The sequence below is a fragment of the Myotis daubentonii genome, chromosome 1, assembly GCF_963259705.1.
Source record: "Myotis daubentonii chromosome 1, mMyoDau2.1, whole genome shotgun sequence".
Lineage (NCBI taxonomy): Eukaryota > Metazoa > Chordata > Mammalia > Chiroptera > Vespertilionidae > Myotis > Myotis daubentonii.
Genome location: NC_081840.1, coordinates 61431314 through 61449120, shown reverse-complemented (window position 1 = coordinate 61449120; position 17807 = coordinate 61431314). Strand labels below are relative to the sequence as shown.

General features: G+C 42.2%; 1 long non-coding RNA gene across 1 annotated transcript in view; it reads left to right on the top strand.

The window, feature by feature from the left end:
• The first annotated feature begins 1373 nt into the window (after positions 1 to 1373).
• Positions 1374 to 17807, top strand: part of LOC132219623 (uncharacterized) — a 266808-nt gene continuing 250374 nt past the window's right edge. Inside the window, exon 1 of the long non-coding RNA XR_009449536.1 lies at positions 1374 to 1716. This is a non-coding gene — a long non-coding RNA (uncharacterized LOC132219623). The remainder of the gene's footprint in view (positions 1717 to 17807) is intronic.

The window sequence follows — 17807 nt, the reverse complement described above, 5'->3', positions numbered from 1 at the left end:
GGGTTAGATGAGCTAACAGAAGTTTAAAGCGCTTGGAGCAATGGCTGGCTGTTAGATGATGTCTCTAACTTAATAAATGTTAGCTGCTGTTTATTTCGTTGGAGAGAACAAGAAATAATAATAATAATAATAAAAACCTGTAGAAGGTGCAAGAATAGCTGAGGCAAAATATATGCAAGCTTTTTTTTAAGTGTAAAAGTTAAGACAGTAAGTGCTACAAGAGGTCTGAGCTTAAGGAAGTTTTGTTTGCTTGTTTGTTTTTTAACTCTGACTTAAGAGGGGTCAAAGAGTTACAGAGTTGGACAAGAGAAGGGGAAAATTCGCTCTTTGGAGGACAGTGGGCTGGGCAGGCTCTCGGTGGAGGTGGTAGGTAGCTGTAGCTGTGGCGTTGGACAGTCAGGGCAGAGTCATAGTGAGATGAGAGCACTGGCCAGTGCTAGTCTGAAGCATGGAGCCGCAGCAGCAACACTTAGGAGGCTTAAGCTGCTGACCTTCATTCACCAAGGTAGAAAAAGTGGGTGATACCTGTGAAGACTTCTTTTAAGAATTATGTTAAGGAATGTGTGGGAAATCACCCAGCCAAATGCAAAAAGTTTTCTTTTCCTATATGACCTCTTAGTTGGGATACAGTCCAGCATGAGATCAAAGGCTTCATTCCTTTAAATATGATATAAAACCACCAATGCTTGCATTATATTTAATGGGCATTCATTGCTCGAACAGGTTTTTGAGCATATAGTTTGTACTGGGACTATACTAGGAGCTGCTGATAGAGTTATTAGTATGACAGAGTTGTGTCTGAGAAACTTATGGGCTAAAATACAGGCAGTCACGTGCAGATAGAATGCCATATAGATGGTAAAAATTACCATGAAAATATCCTCAGAGTGCTGAAGGGACCTCTGACTTTGCAGGCACAGGGAAGACTGAATTATCAAAATATTTGTAAGACAACAACAACAACAATAAAAAGACCCGGAGGGGGCTCCGTATAAAATGGCATTTCTGTTTGAATTGGGCAAAAGAGGAATTTTGCTGGGCTTTTGCATATGAGAAAGCTGGGCTGCCAGTCCAGCCCCCAAAGGCCAGTGAGGAGCTGCTGGATGATTACTAACTGACACTCTGGAATACAGTCGATAATATTAAAAGTGATAAATGGCACAGTAAAAAAAAAAAATGCATCCTCCTATACAGTATACAATACCTAAACCATCGCATTAACAAAACCGAATCATGAGTTCCGTGCGCTCCGGGGGCTGGGGGCACGTGCGCGAGGACCTACAGGTCAGTCCCCGCCCAGCTGCCCGCGACCCTGGGCTTTCGGAGCGGAGGTGGGGGCTCGGCAGGGGAAGTTCGGAGCGGAGGGAGCGGCAGAGGCACGTGGGCTGAGGGGGTGGGAGGACGCTGACGCGGAGTTCCCGGTGGAAGTGTCAAAGAGGAAGGAGTGGAGGGCCGCCGAGGTGACAGGGTGTGGTCTGTGGGGGAGCCGGGAGCCGCGAGCGGAGGGCGCCGGCCCCGGCCGGACGGAGGCGCAGGGAGGCGCGTGCCTGCGGCGCTCGGGGCGGTGACGGCGAGGAGCGCGGCGCGGGGCCGGCGGCCGGAGTTCCCCGCCCTCGCCAAGTGCAGCCCGGCTCGCAGCTGCGCCGGCCGCCGGCGCCTTCCGCCAGGGCCGGCGGCGCAGACACCTGCCGCGCCCGGCTCCACCTTCGTGCCCAAGTAAGTCTCGCCTTGGCTGCCCACGTCTCCGCGCCTCCGCCCCTGCGTGCGCCGAGCGAGGACTTCCCGCGGCGGAGCGGCGCGAAGGGCGCCCGGGAGCCTCGGCGGCGTCCGGGGACGCCCAGCCGCCCCGCGTCCCGGCGGCGCGGGGACCGGCCCGAGGCCCCGCCGCCCGCTCGCCGGCGCAGCGCTGCGCACGGGGTTGGCGGCGGAGTTGTTGGCACCGATGCTCCCCGTCTTTTGTGCTTTGCCCGAACCCAGAGCCTGGCCAGGCCGGGGTGGGGTAGGGTGGGGAGGGGAGGGGAGGGGAGGGAGCGGAAGCCACTTTATGGCTCCTGGCCCCACCTCTTGCCTCCACCCCAAATCCTAGGGGGATGCTAGGCGCCGCGGACTCGGGCCCAAGTGAGTGCCAGCCGCCCCCTCCCCCCAGTCGGGCTGGTGGGATGGGGTGGGCAGCCGGCCGGACCGCCACGCCGCCCCCTCTTCGGGTGTTCTTTTTAGACGCGGCATCTTTAACTGGTGGGTGAGGGAGGCGGGCTGGGGAATCCTGGGGGTCTGGGCAGAGAGAACGACCCACCTTCTCGCTCTCCTGGGTTCTGGAGGGGGAAGGACCGGGAGCCCTGCAGCCCGAGCGTCCCGCGAGCAGGCAGGCGCGCGGCCGGCGGCTGGCTTTCGATGGGTGGGTCCCTTGTCTGGCTCATTGTTCGCGGTGACTGTTCTTGGGGGCCCGGCAGAGCCTCACAGACACCGCTGATAAAAGTGACGACTTGGAGGAGTGATGGCCAAGAGCGTCAGGAGGAGAGGGCTCACCCAGTTTGCAAAGGGACTTCTCGGGGCTTGCAGGGCAATAGTAGTCGGCAGCGAAAACCGCTCCTGAGTGTGAAACTTAGATCTGACTCTGATTCACGGAGGCAGCCTAGGGAATCAAACCCTCAGAAACAGGGCGCGGTATCACCCCCCCCCCCCATTGAAATTGCCTTCAGGGTAACGAAGATCGAGTTTTAAGTGTTATTGTCAACTGGTTGCTTTCTCTTGTTAGCACCTGTTTCTCTTAAAGGTTCCTGGGTGTGGGTTTTAGTTGTTTTGGGGGGTTTTTTAGCCCCACCCCCCGCTTTTTTGGGAATGCGTGTTTATTCCATTTGTGCCTTCAGCCAGTCGACTGGCATGGTTGCTGGAGAAGAATCCGTTTTTAAAAACAAAGTGCTCTTTCCACTCTACAAACTGCCCAGCGCTAGCATAGATATCCATTGCTCCCCGCCCCAGCCACATGCTACCCAACATTCATGGAGGCAGGAATGTGCAGCGGAGTCAAGGGGAGCCTGTTGTCCCTGGTTGGAGACGTCAGAACACAACTAGTGCTGCTCATTTCGTTGGAGGATCAGGCACTCTTATTTGGGCCACCCCACCCCCCCTTTCCGTAAATGACAATGATATCATATGTTCATGGTTCCTTAGTCCACTATAAAGGAGGGTGCATTTCCCTGAGGAGGACATTCCTTCTTTTTCTAAGGTGCATGGGTAACAATCAGAATAAGCATTTGACATAAGAGATTTTAAAATTGTGATTATATATAATCACACACACGTGTGTGTGTGTGTGTGTGTGTGTGTGTGTGTGTGTGTGTGTGTGTGTATACATGTGGTTGTATTTCCATTTTATATTATGGTTGTAAACCCCAGTAGTTACTAATACACTCTACTGCCCTGGTTAAATATTACTTTGACTTCCCTGATGGACTTGCTAAGTGCATCAGTCTGCTGAAGCCTGGAGTTCCAGCCCCCAGGAGAAATAATATGAAAAGCTCTCTCTGACCACAGTCTGATTCCACAGGGAAAAGCCATGCAGTAGGAGTATTGTTTAGAGAATGGAAAGCTGTGAGATCTATTCTAAGGTGGGGAGAGGGAGTTAGGTAGAAGAGAAATAAAAAATGGAAACCTGAGTAGGCAACCAAACCATACTCACAATTCCACAAATACACAAATGGAAAGTACACAGTGCTTTCTTCTCTCCTTTATCACTTTAATGTTGATATCTTTAATGCTTTTCATCACAGTATTTGTGCCTCTTGTTATTTGGCTTTGAACAAAAACATATTTTCAACCTATTATATTTTGTATTTTCAATATCAGTAGTGCTCATTGAATGCGTAGGATTATCTTTTAAACTGTTCTTTGTGTGTCTACTTGCATACCATGTTCAACTTAGTGTGGGGCCACATAAGCAATGAATCAACCAGATTCTAATGAAGATTAAGATATGGAAGGCACCCACAGCTATGTATGAACTGTATACTCATTTAACCGCCTTCCCACATGACCAATTCTAGCTAGTTGCTTCTTCATCTCCTGCAGTCTCCAGACTCCAAATTCTTGTCCAGATTGATTGCTGCACTAAATCTTGATTGTACAAAGACCAAAACTTAATTATTTTGGTCTCCTTTATCAGTCAGCAATGTCTTAGTGTTGCCAATTTAATTATATCATTGAAATATGTATGACTGTAAAGTATGTTGAAAAAGGTCCTTTTAAACTTGTTTCTTCACACAGAAAAAAAGTCCTTCTAAAGCCATAATTTCACTGCTGTGAGGCCCCCTGGCCATTTGTGTTTATTGAGTTTACTGTTCCACATGAAGAAAGAACCATTGTTTTGTTGTCTAGGAGCTGAAGGAAGATGGAAAGTGAGAAAAGAATATCAAGCACTTTAAAATGCTATTATTTTCTCTAGTGGGAAAACTATTTTTTTAAAATAAATAGTGATTATTTTCTTAAAGATACACTGAAACCTTACTAAAGGATTCAGAGGAAAAGAAAATTTCAGGATAGAAATGCTATTACTCAATAATCATAAAAGGTTGCTGTATATACAACGACGTGTATTTTGAACCAACCTCATAACACATTTTCTTCTTTCTATGGAATTATAAAATTTTATTAAATTATTGTTATTAAACATTGAAATCTCATCAAAGTCAATATTGAAATACAGTGTCTTTTTGCAAGTGCTTTAATTGTAATAGCCTATTTGTTGAGATGAAAAAGAACATCATTGATGTCATGGTGTGCTTTGCATTTTAAAATAGTAGCTAATGAATTACAAACATTCATTACTCCAGAACCACTTGCTGAAATTTCTCAGGACCCCCAAATAGAGAATTATTTGTACTTTCTACTATCATTCAGGCTCTTGCTCAGTTTATATTCATCCCCTTTTCTTTTTCAAAATTAATTGCCTTTTAAATTAATACTCTATTGGCTCTGAATCTTTTTTTCTCATGCCATACATTTATGTGTAAATATTTTCAGCATGTCCTGTTAGGGGATTTGCTATTGAAAATATGTAGGAAATAATGGGGGGGGGGAGAGAGAGAGAGAGAGAGAGAGAGAGAGAGAGAGAGAGAGAGAGAGAGAGAGAGAATGAGAATATGAGAATAATTTTTATTAAACCTGGAAGGAGGACTTAACACAGGAAAAGAAGGGTGGGTTTCACTGAATAAAATTCATCCAGGAATACTTCTTTGACCTTTAAAAGTCCAAGCTATGTAGCGCATAATATACATTTGAGTAATTCAAGCACTAACTTCACATAGCATAGGCAAATTAAGAGAGTATCATAGTGTCTTTGCTTTGTTACATTTGAATGGAGACTTTAATTCCGTTCACTTTTCTTCATACTAAGTAATGCAAACTACCCACTGTTTTCTTAATTTTTTTTTTTTCCTTTTTGCCAGGGGTGGGGAGTAGATGCCTGGCTGGGAGGGAAGGGAATGCTGTTCTGTTTATGTAAAAGTTAAAACTTTCATGTTCATTTTAGAAAAATTTTATTTAAGAAGTTCAGTTTTTTCCATAAGTTTAGTGAATATTAAGTTTACTGAGGAAGATGAAAGTTGACACTGAACTTTCATAACCAAATGCAACCAGAAATAAATTGGTGACGTACTTTTAAATTAATGCATGTAAATGTTCAATTTACTTTTTCTTCCCATAATCTAATATGAAGAAAAAAATATTTAATTAGGTCTTATTTTTAGTAACCAATAATCATTCAGGTAATATGAGCAATTGTTAAATAAATATATAAGACTAAGCAAATTAATCATTGTGTATACTTTTGATATATATATTATAAATTAGTATTTTTAATCTCAGAGTTAATGTGAATTTTTCAACTGATTACATTTTGTTTTGGTTGGCCATTAGAAAGCTTGGAGTCTATCCAAGATCTAATTTATTGGTCATATAAGGCTCCATGAAATGCATATGCCTGTTATTGTTCTCAATGAGCTTATCTTATTCTACTTACCTTCTTTGTCGAAATGTATTTTTTTTATTGTGGAAGGAGACAAACCATCAAAGTTAATATGAATGAGTGATTAGAAATACAATCAAGCCTTCAAATATTATTGAGTAATACTATAAATGCTGAGTGGATGTTAGGCAAACTAAGGCATGATTTCTGATGTAAAGATACTTATATTCTAGCTGGGTGGAGAAGACATAAGCACATAACAAATTAGCTAATAAGTGAGTCAACATATTTACACACATCTGTTGCATTAAATTGAAAACTCAGACCTTATTGTTAATGACAATCAACTTACACTTTATAGAAAAACACTAGTAATAGTACCAACTGGTAAGATATATACCCTCTGGGTGTAGTAAACTCCAAATAGTCTGAGGATGAAAATAAATGTTGGTAACATCTTTGTGATTCTGTGGTACTGGAGACTTCCAGACATATCTCCCCTCTTTTTCTCGTTCTCTTCCCTTCTCTTTTTCTCTTTCTTTCTTGTCTTTCATTGACTTTGTTGCTTGCTATTCCATCAGCCCTTGGGTGGACCTGATTGACAGTAGCAGCAATTCTGATGGCAAACTAAACCCTACCCCTGCCGGGATGGCAGCTCATGAAATTTCTGGCTATGTAAATACACTGTTTGTTCTAAGTGCTGTACTTAAATACAGTAGTTAAGTTTAAGTGCCCAGTGGTTGTTTCCCTTTGTACTTGAATCAACAACCCTTTTAAGCTTTAAGAAGGGGCCACCCATAAAACTGTTCATTTTGACTGTAAAAAAACTTGAGAGGGGGAAAAGAGTAAAAACCTGAAAAAAAATTGAACTAAATTATTGACCCAGGGTGACATGTTTATGGCTAAGGCCACAAACTCTGAATTAGACTTAAAATCTGAGTAGAAAGCTGATTTCTCATCTTCTATGTCTCCCACATATTTTCCCCAGATATCTTCATTACAGTTAATGTTAAAAATAACTTAAAGTCTAAACGTACTGTTGTCCTAAACTGAAACAAACGTTCAGACAATGATAAATACTGACCATTTAAACTTGGCCTTTTAAAAAGCACATTGGATATAATGAAAATGTGCGTATTTTAGTATACTTACTTTGCTTCCAGTGATGGTATAAATAGTGCATAAAGCTTTAAAATTTTCATCAAGTTAATGTTTCACTGACATGCAAATTAACTGCTGACATCTAAGGTGCATGCCATGTGATGACTCCTAATTGGCAAGTGAACCTCAGAGGGTTATTTATAGATTACATAGCAACAAGGTGCTGGAGTAACTTCTCATTGTGCAGCTCAATTCAAATTGATGTTTTAGCTTTGATTCTCTTCACTTTTTTTCACAGCCCTTTTGATCTCTAAAGCCTCTCAGAAATAAGATACCTAAGGTGCTAAATATATAATTAATAATATTTGGGCAGAGAATTTGTCTTCAAATTATTCCTAAGAGATTGGAGACCAGTTAAGCCTCCCTCACCAGCTTGTTCAGGTATGTCTAACTCTTTGGGGCTGTGAATTTGAACTCGAAGATTTGGTAACATCCATTTCCATCCAGAGCACATAGGATAAATGTTCACAGAAAAAGCGAGGAAGAAACTTGAACAGTTACCAAGTGAATTAATTTTTTAAAAATAGCTGCCTCTAAAGATCTAAGTGGAAATCCTATTTTATTTTCTAATGGCAATTGAGTTTCTTTTATCTCTACTTTCCATTACCTTTTGTGTATGAAGATTGCAGTGAGAGAAGTATAATGTATCTGCAGTTCCCACGCTAGGTTATTAGGTTAAAGCTTGTGCCTTTCTTTATTCCATGTCTGTGTCTGCCTAAAGGTAGAACGATCATGAAAAACATGAAAAAGTAAGCCCTTCCTTAATTCTTCACATTTTATGTTCAGTATGGATTTTGTACATGATCTCATGAGGCAAAGATATATAAGCTATAAATTTCACCCACAAAGATATAACTTATTAGAGAAGTTTACAAGGTATTTGCCTTTAGATATTTTCCATATGCTGCATAGCCTGTAATGTTCTACTTTCCTGACCATATTGGTGAAATGTCTGTCCTTTCTTAAAAATTTAATTAGAAGTCACTGTCTCTTTGAAAGAATCTGCATAGTTCAATTTAAACTTGACATTTTTTGGAAGAGTGTGTGTGTGTGTGGGGGGGAGGTATGTGTATATATGTGTGTGTTTTACAGTTGTATTGTAAACATGGAAATATTTAAAAAATCTAAAGAATTCTATACAAATATAGTGTTTGTTGTAATTACTACTGTCATTCTAAAGCTAAAGAGATAAACTAAATGTTGAATCCAAATCAGATGAGGAATTGAATATTTTCTTATTTCTAACACTTTTGACTAGTAGCTGAAAATTTTGTTCTTAGGCCTGTTACTCTTTATTGATAAATGTCTTCATTAGTAGCGCATGGTAGGATATGGGTACAATCAAGGTAACTTGATTTCTTGCTGGTGAAGGTTTATTAGGAAATTTATCTATTAACTAGGGGCCCGGTGCACGAAATTCGTGCACTGGGGGGGGGTGTCCCTCAGCCCAGCCTGCCCCCTCTCACATACTGGGAGCCCTCAGGCGTTGACCCCCATCACCCTCCAATCGCAGGATAGGCCCCTTGCCCAGGCCTGACGCCTCTGGCAGAGGTGTCAGGCCTGGGCAAGGGACCCTCATTTCCCCCCATCACTGGTTCTGCCCCCAGCCCAGGCCTGATGCCTCTGGCCCAGGCATCAGGCCTGGGCAGGGGACCCCCAGACCCCTCCGATTGCTGGCTCTGCCCCTTGCCCAGGCCTGATGCCTCAGCCAGAGGCGTAGACCCCCATCACCCTCTGATCACCTGATCGGCCCCTTGCCCAGGCCTGACGCCTCCGCCAGAGGTGTCAGGCTTGGATAGGGGACCCCCATCTCCCTCTGATCGCTTGCTCCACCCCCCGCCCAGGCCTGAGGCCTCTGGCTCAGGAATCATGCCTGGGCAGGGGACCCCCATCTCCCTCTGATCGCTTGCTCCACCCCCCGCCCAAGCCTGACGCCTCTGACCCAGGCTTCAGGCCTGGGCAAGGGGACCATCATATCCCCCCAATCCCCGGCTGCGCCCCCCCCCCCCCCGCCCAGGCCTGATGCCTCGGCCAGAGGAGTTGACCCTCATCACCCTCCGATCACCAATCACCGGATCGGCCCCTTGACCAGGCCTGAGGCCTCCGGCAGAAGTGTCAGGCCTGGGCAGGGGACCCCCAGCTCCCCGCGCGGTTGCAGGCTCCGCCCCTGCCCAGGCCTAACGCCTCTGGCTGAGGCGTCCGGCTCAGGCAGCGGGGACCCGCAGCTGCAGCGGCCCCGTGATCGTGGGCTCTGCTTTAGGCCCAGGCAAGGGACCCCTAGCTCCCGGTACTGCCAGCTTCGACCGTGTCCAGCTCCCATCGCTGGCTCCACCCCTACTTCCTGCTATCACTGGCCAGGGTGGCAAAGGCGCCTGATTCTCCGATCATGGCTGGGGGGCAGGGCAAAGGCGGCCCCAAGGCCGCCTTTGCCCTGCCCCCCAGCTCTTAGCTCCCCCCTGGTTTCTGATCACTGTCAGTGGCAGGGGGCTTCTTCCTGCTTTCCCTTTCACCTCCCTGCATTGTGCCTACATATGCAAATTAACCGCCATCTTGTTGGCAGTTAACTGCCAATCTTAGTTGGCAGTTAACTGCCAATCATAGTTGGCAGTTAATTTGAATATAGCCCTGATTAGCCAATGAAAAGGGTATCGTCGTACGCCAATTACCATTTTTCTCTTTTATTAGTGTAGATTAGAAAAAACTCACTCTTATATAAATACCGAATACACTAGATGCTGAGATAACAAAGAAAAGCAAACAACAAAAATGATCCCTGCCTTGAAGGAATTTAGAATCAAATGGGGACTAGAGATACTGAATAAATGTGGTGAATGAAATGATACAGATCATTATGGGATATTTGGGGAGCTATGACAGTGGGTAGGTGGTAGACTGGGAAAGTTTCATGGGGGATTTGAAGGAAAAAGGACAAGTAGAAGTCTAGAGGCGAAGAAGCAATAGGGGTCTCTGGCATAGAGCTGCTGGAAAAAAAGAGAGAAGTGAGGCACACATAGAAGATCCAGAGGGTCCAGGGAAGAAGATCCATAGATTAGATCTAAGATCAACAGAGCAGGTAGAGATCAACATTTGGAAATTTAATCTTGATTAAACCCAACTGTCTTTTACTCCCTGCCTGCAGCCACACAGCTGAACATTAGCTGAACACACCGAAGGAAAAATATATTCATATTCATTAATCTTAAATAAGTTCTTGAGGTTATAAAGTAATCTTACTCTACTAGTCTACTCTACTCACTCTCCTGAAGACTGTATCATACTTCCTCCTCTCCTTAAACATTCAGTATCTCTATTTACACCCTCAAATGACAGCCTCGCTTCCTATTCACTGATATAAGTGAAGCAATCAGAAAAACATTTCCATAGACACCTATTGTCATATTTATTCACTTCCTGATATTTCAACCTATTACATTTTAGTAGAATGTGATGTAGAAATATGTAAATGCAATTTACCAGTGAATAAAACTATTTCTTTAGACCTTGAACTTCCATGTTTAGTTGTTTAGCCTGGGGAAATAATGAGTGTTGGAGTCAAAGATTTATGTAAAGTATGTTACTTAGAATAATGAAAAATTAGAAAGGATATATCTGCCCAAAGATAGAAAGAACAAACTATAAAGTACAGCAAGCATCATTTAAAAACTATTTTTTAAAATTATTGACAAGGTAAAAATAGATGATATAATATAAAAAGAAAAAACTCAAAACTGTACATAGTATATGATACAGCTTTGTGTATGTGCATAGAAAAGACCAGAAAAAAAAGTGAACCATGCTAGAAAGTTATCTTATTGGACAGTGAGATGAAAATTGTTATATATAGTAAATCCTTTGAAAATACACTCAGCTTAGTAGAGAGAACCTTTTTATGAGAGGGGCCTAATGACACAAAAAATGTCTACTGAATAAACACAATAGTGAAAATCATCTCTGTAGTGGGATGCAACTGTCATTGAAATGTTTGCCCCCACCCGGCATTCCCCTTGCCTGCCACAGCCAAGCCATCAAAACCCATAGAATTTATTGCTAAAATATATCACAAATCTATTGAACTTCCACCATCTCCACTGCTGTTTGTCTGCAGTAGGACACTGTAATTTCTCATCTGGAGCAGCACCTTAGCACCCAGCAGGTTTCCCCCACTCTTGCTCCTGCAGAACTGAGGATCTGAAAGTCAGGACTGCATAGTGTTTGAAGCATGGACTCCAGGCATGGGCTGCCTATGTATGAATCCCAGCATGGCCATTCACTACCTGTGAGACTGGTGGCAAGTTACTTGACTTCTCTTTACTTCCCTTTTCCTATCGATAAAATTGAGGATATTCACACCTATCTTATATAAGGTTAGTAGGATGATTAAACACATGATTGGCACAAAGTAAGTACTATTATGTATTAGTTATTTGTCAAGACCTAAGTTAGATTGTATCTTTACTTATTTCAAATCATCCAAGGACTTCTCATTGCACCTTGAATTAAATCCTTATGGTCACCTGCATCAACTTCAACTCTAGTCACTTTCTGCTTCCTCTCTATTTCCTGGAGGACACCAAGTTCTTTCTGTCACAGGGCTTTTGCACCTGCTGGAAAACTTGTCCTTCACGTCTCAGCTTCTGCCACCTCCTCTAAGAGCCCTTCCCTGACTTCTACTCATCTAAAGGTCAATTCCTACTATTCCTTGTTCACTCTCCACACATTGTTTTCTTAACTGACCTTGTTACTATTTGAATGTTTTGTTTGTTGACTGTTTTCCCTCTATTTGACCACTAGAATTTAAATTCTGTGAAGTAAGCATAGTGCCTGTCGTGGTTACATTGGTTTCCCCCAATTCCTAGCAGAAGGTCTGGCATGTAGTACTAGGCAAATGAATAAATAAATATTGGCTGGCTGGCTAGCTGGCTAGTTAAGAGTCTAACCATTATAATCATGGAATTGCATTTCTTAGTAGAGAACTTGGTGGGTACTACATTTCAAGGTCCAGAGAACTTTAAAAATGTTTGTCAGAACACACGTGCAATTTGAAGAGGCAGAGAGTTTGAGAGGATGCAGGGGAGTGACGAGTAGATTGGTGGACTATATACCTGGACATGCTTCAGGTCAGGGACAGTCTAAGTGGAAACTTAAGTTTTGGGGATGCTGGGTTGATTTGGGGTGAGGTATTGGAATGTTGAAGTTCAGCCTTCAAGATGAAATATCATATCAGTGTTTCACAAAGAACCAGGTTAAAAATACTTTATAACGTAACTTCAATTGCATTTTACTTCTGGCTTCAGAGAATGTTGAATAGGACTCTGTCACAATGTCAAAATATGTGGATTAAAGACTTTTTAAAAAGTCAAATTAATTATTTGATGCCTTGTGGGGTAGGGGTGGGGGGCAGCGGGGGGACAACCACACTGTGTTCTCTCTTTGATTTAGCTGGTTTTTAAAATGGAAGTTAGTCGAACCAGAGTTTGTGTTGTACATGTGAGTGTGTATACCTTTAGGTTGTTTTTAGATAGAAACACAGTTCTGGAAAAGATGTTTTCATGTATTGCTTTTGATCATAAAATTGTAGAGGCCTGGAAAGTTTTGTATCAACTGATGTTCCCTTTCTTTTGCCAGGAGGTGTCACTACAGCTCACTCAAACTCACCAATGCATTCTGTAGGGACAGACTAGAATTTTCTTAGATGTATTACCCACCAAGTTCTCTACTAAGTTGCCCAAAGGAAATTTGATGAAAACAGAATTCTTTCCAAGTGTCTATTTTTCCACCAATTAAATATTTTCACTGTGAACTACCTGAAAACTAAAGGCTTGCTTAATATTCTGGAAACAAGTGGAATTTTTACTTTTCCTTTGTTGAATGGGGACAGCGGAGAGGGAGAGAAAAAAAAGAGTAAGATAATGGAGGAAAGCAGACATACAGAAACGTAAGAATATGAGTAAAACAGAAATGTATCCAACGATAACAGGCTATTTGAAAATCCCTAAATACAGTGTCCTCCCACCCATCCACCTTGCCGTGTGTTGTCCCTTCCATGCCCCTCTTCTCTGCCCAGGTAAGTCTAGCTTGCTCTCTTAGAACAGCTATAACTACAACAAAACTACTCTCTGGTGTTAAGTTAATACAGTGTTCCAGGTCCTTAATACATATCATTTGTATCCTCTATGATAACATTATAAAATAGGTGTCATTCCTAAAAAAAAAAAAAAAAATTCAGGTGAGGAAAATGAAAATTAGGGAAGTTACATGATTTGTATTTTTAGCTATGATTTGACCATAGACTCATCAGATTTCAAAAGCACACCATTGGTCTTCCTTTATGTCTCCAAAGAGTCCCTCCCACTGGAGCAGCGGTCCTCAACCTGTGGGTCGTGACCCCTTTGGTGGTCGAACGACCCTTTCACAGGGGTCACCTAAGACCATCCTGCATATCAGATATTTACATTACGATTCATAACAGTAGCAACATTACAGTTATGAAGTAGCAACGAAAATAATTTTATGGTTGGGTCACAACATGAGGAACTGTATTTAAAGGGCCAGAAGGTTGAGAACCACTGCACGGGAGGCTTCCTAATGCCCTTCGCCCCTGACAAATTTAAGTACTCCTCCTGTGTCCCATAGTATCTGGTGTTCGCCCAGTATGAACACTGGTCATGACTGGGCCACGACCCTCTATTTCCTTCTGTCCCTCGTCACCTGGGGTTGGAGCACTTTGAGGATGGATATAGCGTCCTATCTCTAGAACAGACCATGAGGCCTCTAACGTTGAATAACTGGATGGGTGAACTGGAGAGAAGGTGAACCCAAAGATAGGGCTACACCGAGTGTGAAGATGTGGCTGAGGAAAGAATGGAAGGCAAGGGACCTTTGCACTGTCCACCTTCACCTACTGCTATTGGCCTCCGATGCTCCACTACCAACTGAACAATGAGCGATGGACATCGGAAGAACAGGGCTAAGTGTCCAAGAAGGAGGGGATTTTAACACAGTCCACCTTGTAGCTCCTCTAGAAGTGGAGGGAAAGGCTGGCATCACAGGAGCTGTGTCTTCTGCTGACCTCCAGGTGGCAGCATGGCCCAGCTGTCAGAGACCAGCTCAGTTCTTTGATGGTCCTTAAGCTGCAGACTCAGAACTGTTTTCAGGGCATTTAATGCCCTGGTTATGATTAATGGTGCTGCTGCTCACTGTACCCCGAGGGTAATTGAGCCTGCAGTATTTTGGAGGCTGCAGGGAGACTTCCTGAGCCTCTGTCTGATAAGAAGAGGCTGCAACATTTTGAACATTATATTCTTTCAAAGACATCCTGGACCCCTTTATGTTGTGCCCAGAATGCAATCTTTGGCAAAATATTCTAAGGTGGGGAGTGGGGGGAGGGGACTACCACCAGCACCCTCAAGATATGAGGAAATTGTCTAATGTTTTTTAGATGTTTGGTTTGCTATGCGTTCCATATTCTTTTTTGCTTCTTTGATTCTGAGATAATAGTCCTTTCCACCTGACTTAAAACAAATCCTCTGGAAGGTAGCTTGTGCTAATTGGGTATTTTGAAAGAGTACAGGCGGAGCTATGTATAATGTCTTTATTTAAATAAGCCATAAGCCCTTTTATATTGTAAACTGAGGTATTTAAAAGTAAGGTGATTGGAAATTTCTAAAATTGCACACAGTTCAAGAGAATGGGAAACATGTTAGAATGAGCAACTAAGGGTACAGTGTCCTTTATTCTAAATATACATGTAATAGCAATTGTAGAAGACAACCAACAAAAAGATTTTAAGCCTGTCGGGTTGGGTTTGTGTGACTACTTTTCATTAAGTTTTTAGTAACTGGGAAAAATGCCAAATTCTAAACAGTGGGAAACAGTGTCATGAATAGGATATACTAGTAGATCTTAGCACTGTTGGGGGGTAAAATGACTTACGGATTCAGAAAACTTTTGTCTATGCAACTAAATGGGTAATCTGAACCTCTACCTTTTTGTAGTTTGAATTTACATACCTTTGATGGTTGCTTGTAGGTAGTGGTTTGTATGTTATTCAGTGAATTCTTTTTATATCACTTTGGTACTTTGGAGAATAATTGCTGTTCCTCTAAAACTGAGATTTGACTCTCATCCCAGAAGATTCTCCCGTGGTAGCCCATAATGATTGAAAGTTGTATTCTGGCCCTGACCAGTTTGGCTCGGTGGATAGAGCGTCAGCCTGTGGATTGAAGGTCCCAGGTTCGATTCCAGTCAAGGGCATGTACCTTGGTTGCAAACATAGCCCCAGTAGGGGTTGTGCAGGAGGCAGCTGATCTATGTTTTTCTCTCATCGATGTTTCTAACTCTCTATCCCTCTCTCTTCCTCTCTGTAAAAAATCAATAAGATATATTTAAAAAATAAAAAAATAAAGCCACAGAATTTCAAAAATAAATAAATAAATAAAATTATATTCTGTGTAGGAAGGTATCTTCTAGTTGTTTAGAGAGCCAAACTTAGCTGGTCTCCATGTGTGGACACTTTTAAGTTTAGCAGGCAGTAAAGTTAGACCCTTTAAATTCTTAGAATAGAGTAGAAAATCAGAAGAACAATTAGAATGGGCCCTCAAATCGCTGTGTTGTTTTCTTTTTTTTAATCAGATTTCAGGTGTTATACAGAGTCCTATTCTATCTTCCTTTACTTTGTTAAAAAATTTAACTCAGAGTTTGAAGTTGCAATGGTATATTTGTGATGAAGACTTAGGCTAGGGATTGAAAGGAAGGGGTGAGGATGGGAAATTAATTGAGATAGGTCCACAATCCTTTATTTATAGCCTCTGATTTAACTCCAACAACAGTAAGATTAGTAGAGAAAGAATCCCAGCATAGCCTAAAATCCTGCTTAATGATCCGTGACTCACTAAAGGGTTTTTTCCCAGCCTACCAATTTCTATTTGTTTGCCTGCTCTAGTCAATTTATCAAAAATGTCTTGATTTTATCACTTGATGTAGAGACCTTTATTTCCATGCTGCCTTTAATTAACATGCTGCTTTATATATAAACACAGTATAGTGTGCTAAGTATCATCATTTATAACTTATATATTTTTTCTAATTTTTCAAAAGCAGATTATCATTTTTTGTCAACAGCTAATTTATATTTTTAAAGAAACAATTTTTGGATATGTCTAAATAATTTCCTCACAGAGCCAAGAGGCTTTTGCCCTAGAAAAGGACAGAGTTGGTACTATAAACAGAGGGCCCCCTGATCAACTTTGCATTTCAAAGTTTAACTTCTTGACTTCTTTTAAGAAAAGGAGCACAGCAATGCTCTTGAAAGTCAGGTATTGTTGAGGAAAAGGGATTTTCTAAATCCATTAGCTCTCAGCAAATCAAGACTGGTGGAATAGATGAGAGGGTTTAGTGCATTCCAGGGGGTAGAGCCAACTAAAGACGAGAGAGGAGGGAATGAAAGCCAACTCCTTCAGCCTTAAGGAATTGTGGCAGGAAAAAATGGTTATGGAATTAGGGACCAGGTGGTGGGTTATCTACGATCCCGACCTTACTTTTATGAGTTCAAGAACAGAAAGAGCAGGATTCAGTAAGAATGCCAGTGATGTGCTTCCAGAATCTAGGATTTTTTAAGGGAAACCGTAAGATTCTAAAAGGAGCCCCCATATGACATGGGCAAGAGTAGAGCAGTGGTGATGGCAGTCAGCTTGACAGATGAACCTCCAAAGGGGGACTCAGAAGCTGTATCCCAGTGAGGGAAGTTAGAGACGACAGTGTAGCCAGCAGACTAGTGGAGACCCGAGGTTTGAATGAGAGCTGCCTTCCAGGGATGGAGTCTTAGGGACTAGAAGAAATGGCCATACCTATAAGACACCAATGAGGGGCACCAGCAGGTTCTTTGAAAGACTAGATGATACAGTAACATTTCAGTAGTTATCCACAGGGCTTATATTTAGCAGGTCTGCAACAGCATGCTTACATCATTTATTTACATTAGTGTCTATTCTGGTGGTTCTTCTTGAACTGGCATGCATTCTGATTGGTTCATGCCATGCCATACATATTAGTTGAATATTTTGAATACTACTTCCGGTCATCCACATAGGCAGCAGAGTCGTCCTAAAATTTTAATTCCGGTTCTGTTGGCACCAGTATAGTTATAAACTGTTCATAGCTAAGGACAACAAATGCATGTGGTGACGGGAGGGAGGGCAGCTCTATGGCCATATGTTTTTGTGCCTCTCTGAAGCCCCTAAATGAAAAGTGTTGTAAGACTATAAAGGACCAAGAAACAAAGTACAACCAACTGACCAAGCAAATTTGAGTGGTACTTATTTGTGGGGGAGTTGGCAGTCCTTCTCTGGCTGTGATATTACATTTTATAAAATTTAGGTATTTATTGGGAAGAAAATGTTTAGCAAAAAACGTAAAATAGGTCTGGAGTAAATTCAAAATGCTATTTTTTAATTTATAATCCTTAGCATCACAGACATTATTAACTTTTGTTAACTATTTTATTCTAGTAGTGGTTAAAATGACAAAAATTAATTATGTACTATTCTAACCATTGAAAATTTCTGGAGTAAAATCGTTAAAACTTTCAACCCAGTAATGATGTCATTTCACTTGTGCTGGCATTTTGAGGCTGAGTTAAAAATGCAAGGCAGTTTTTTGTGTGTTTTTTTTAACTTCCCTATGAACA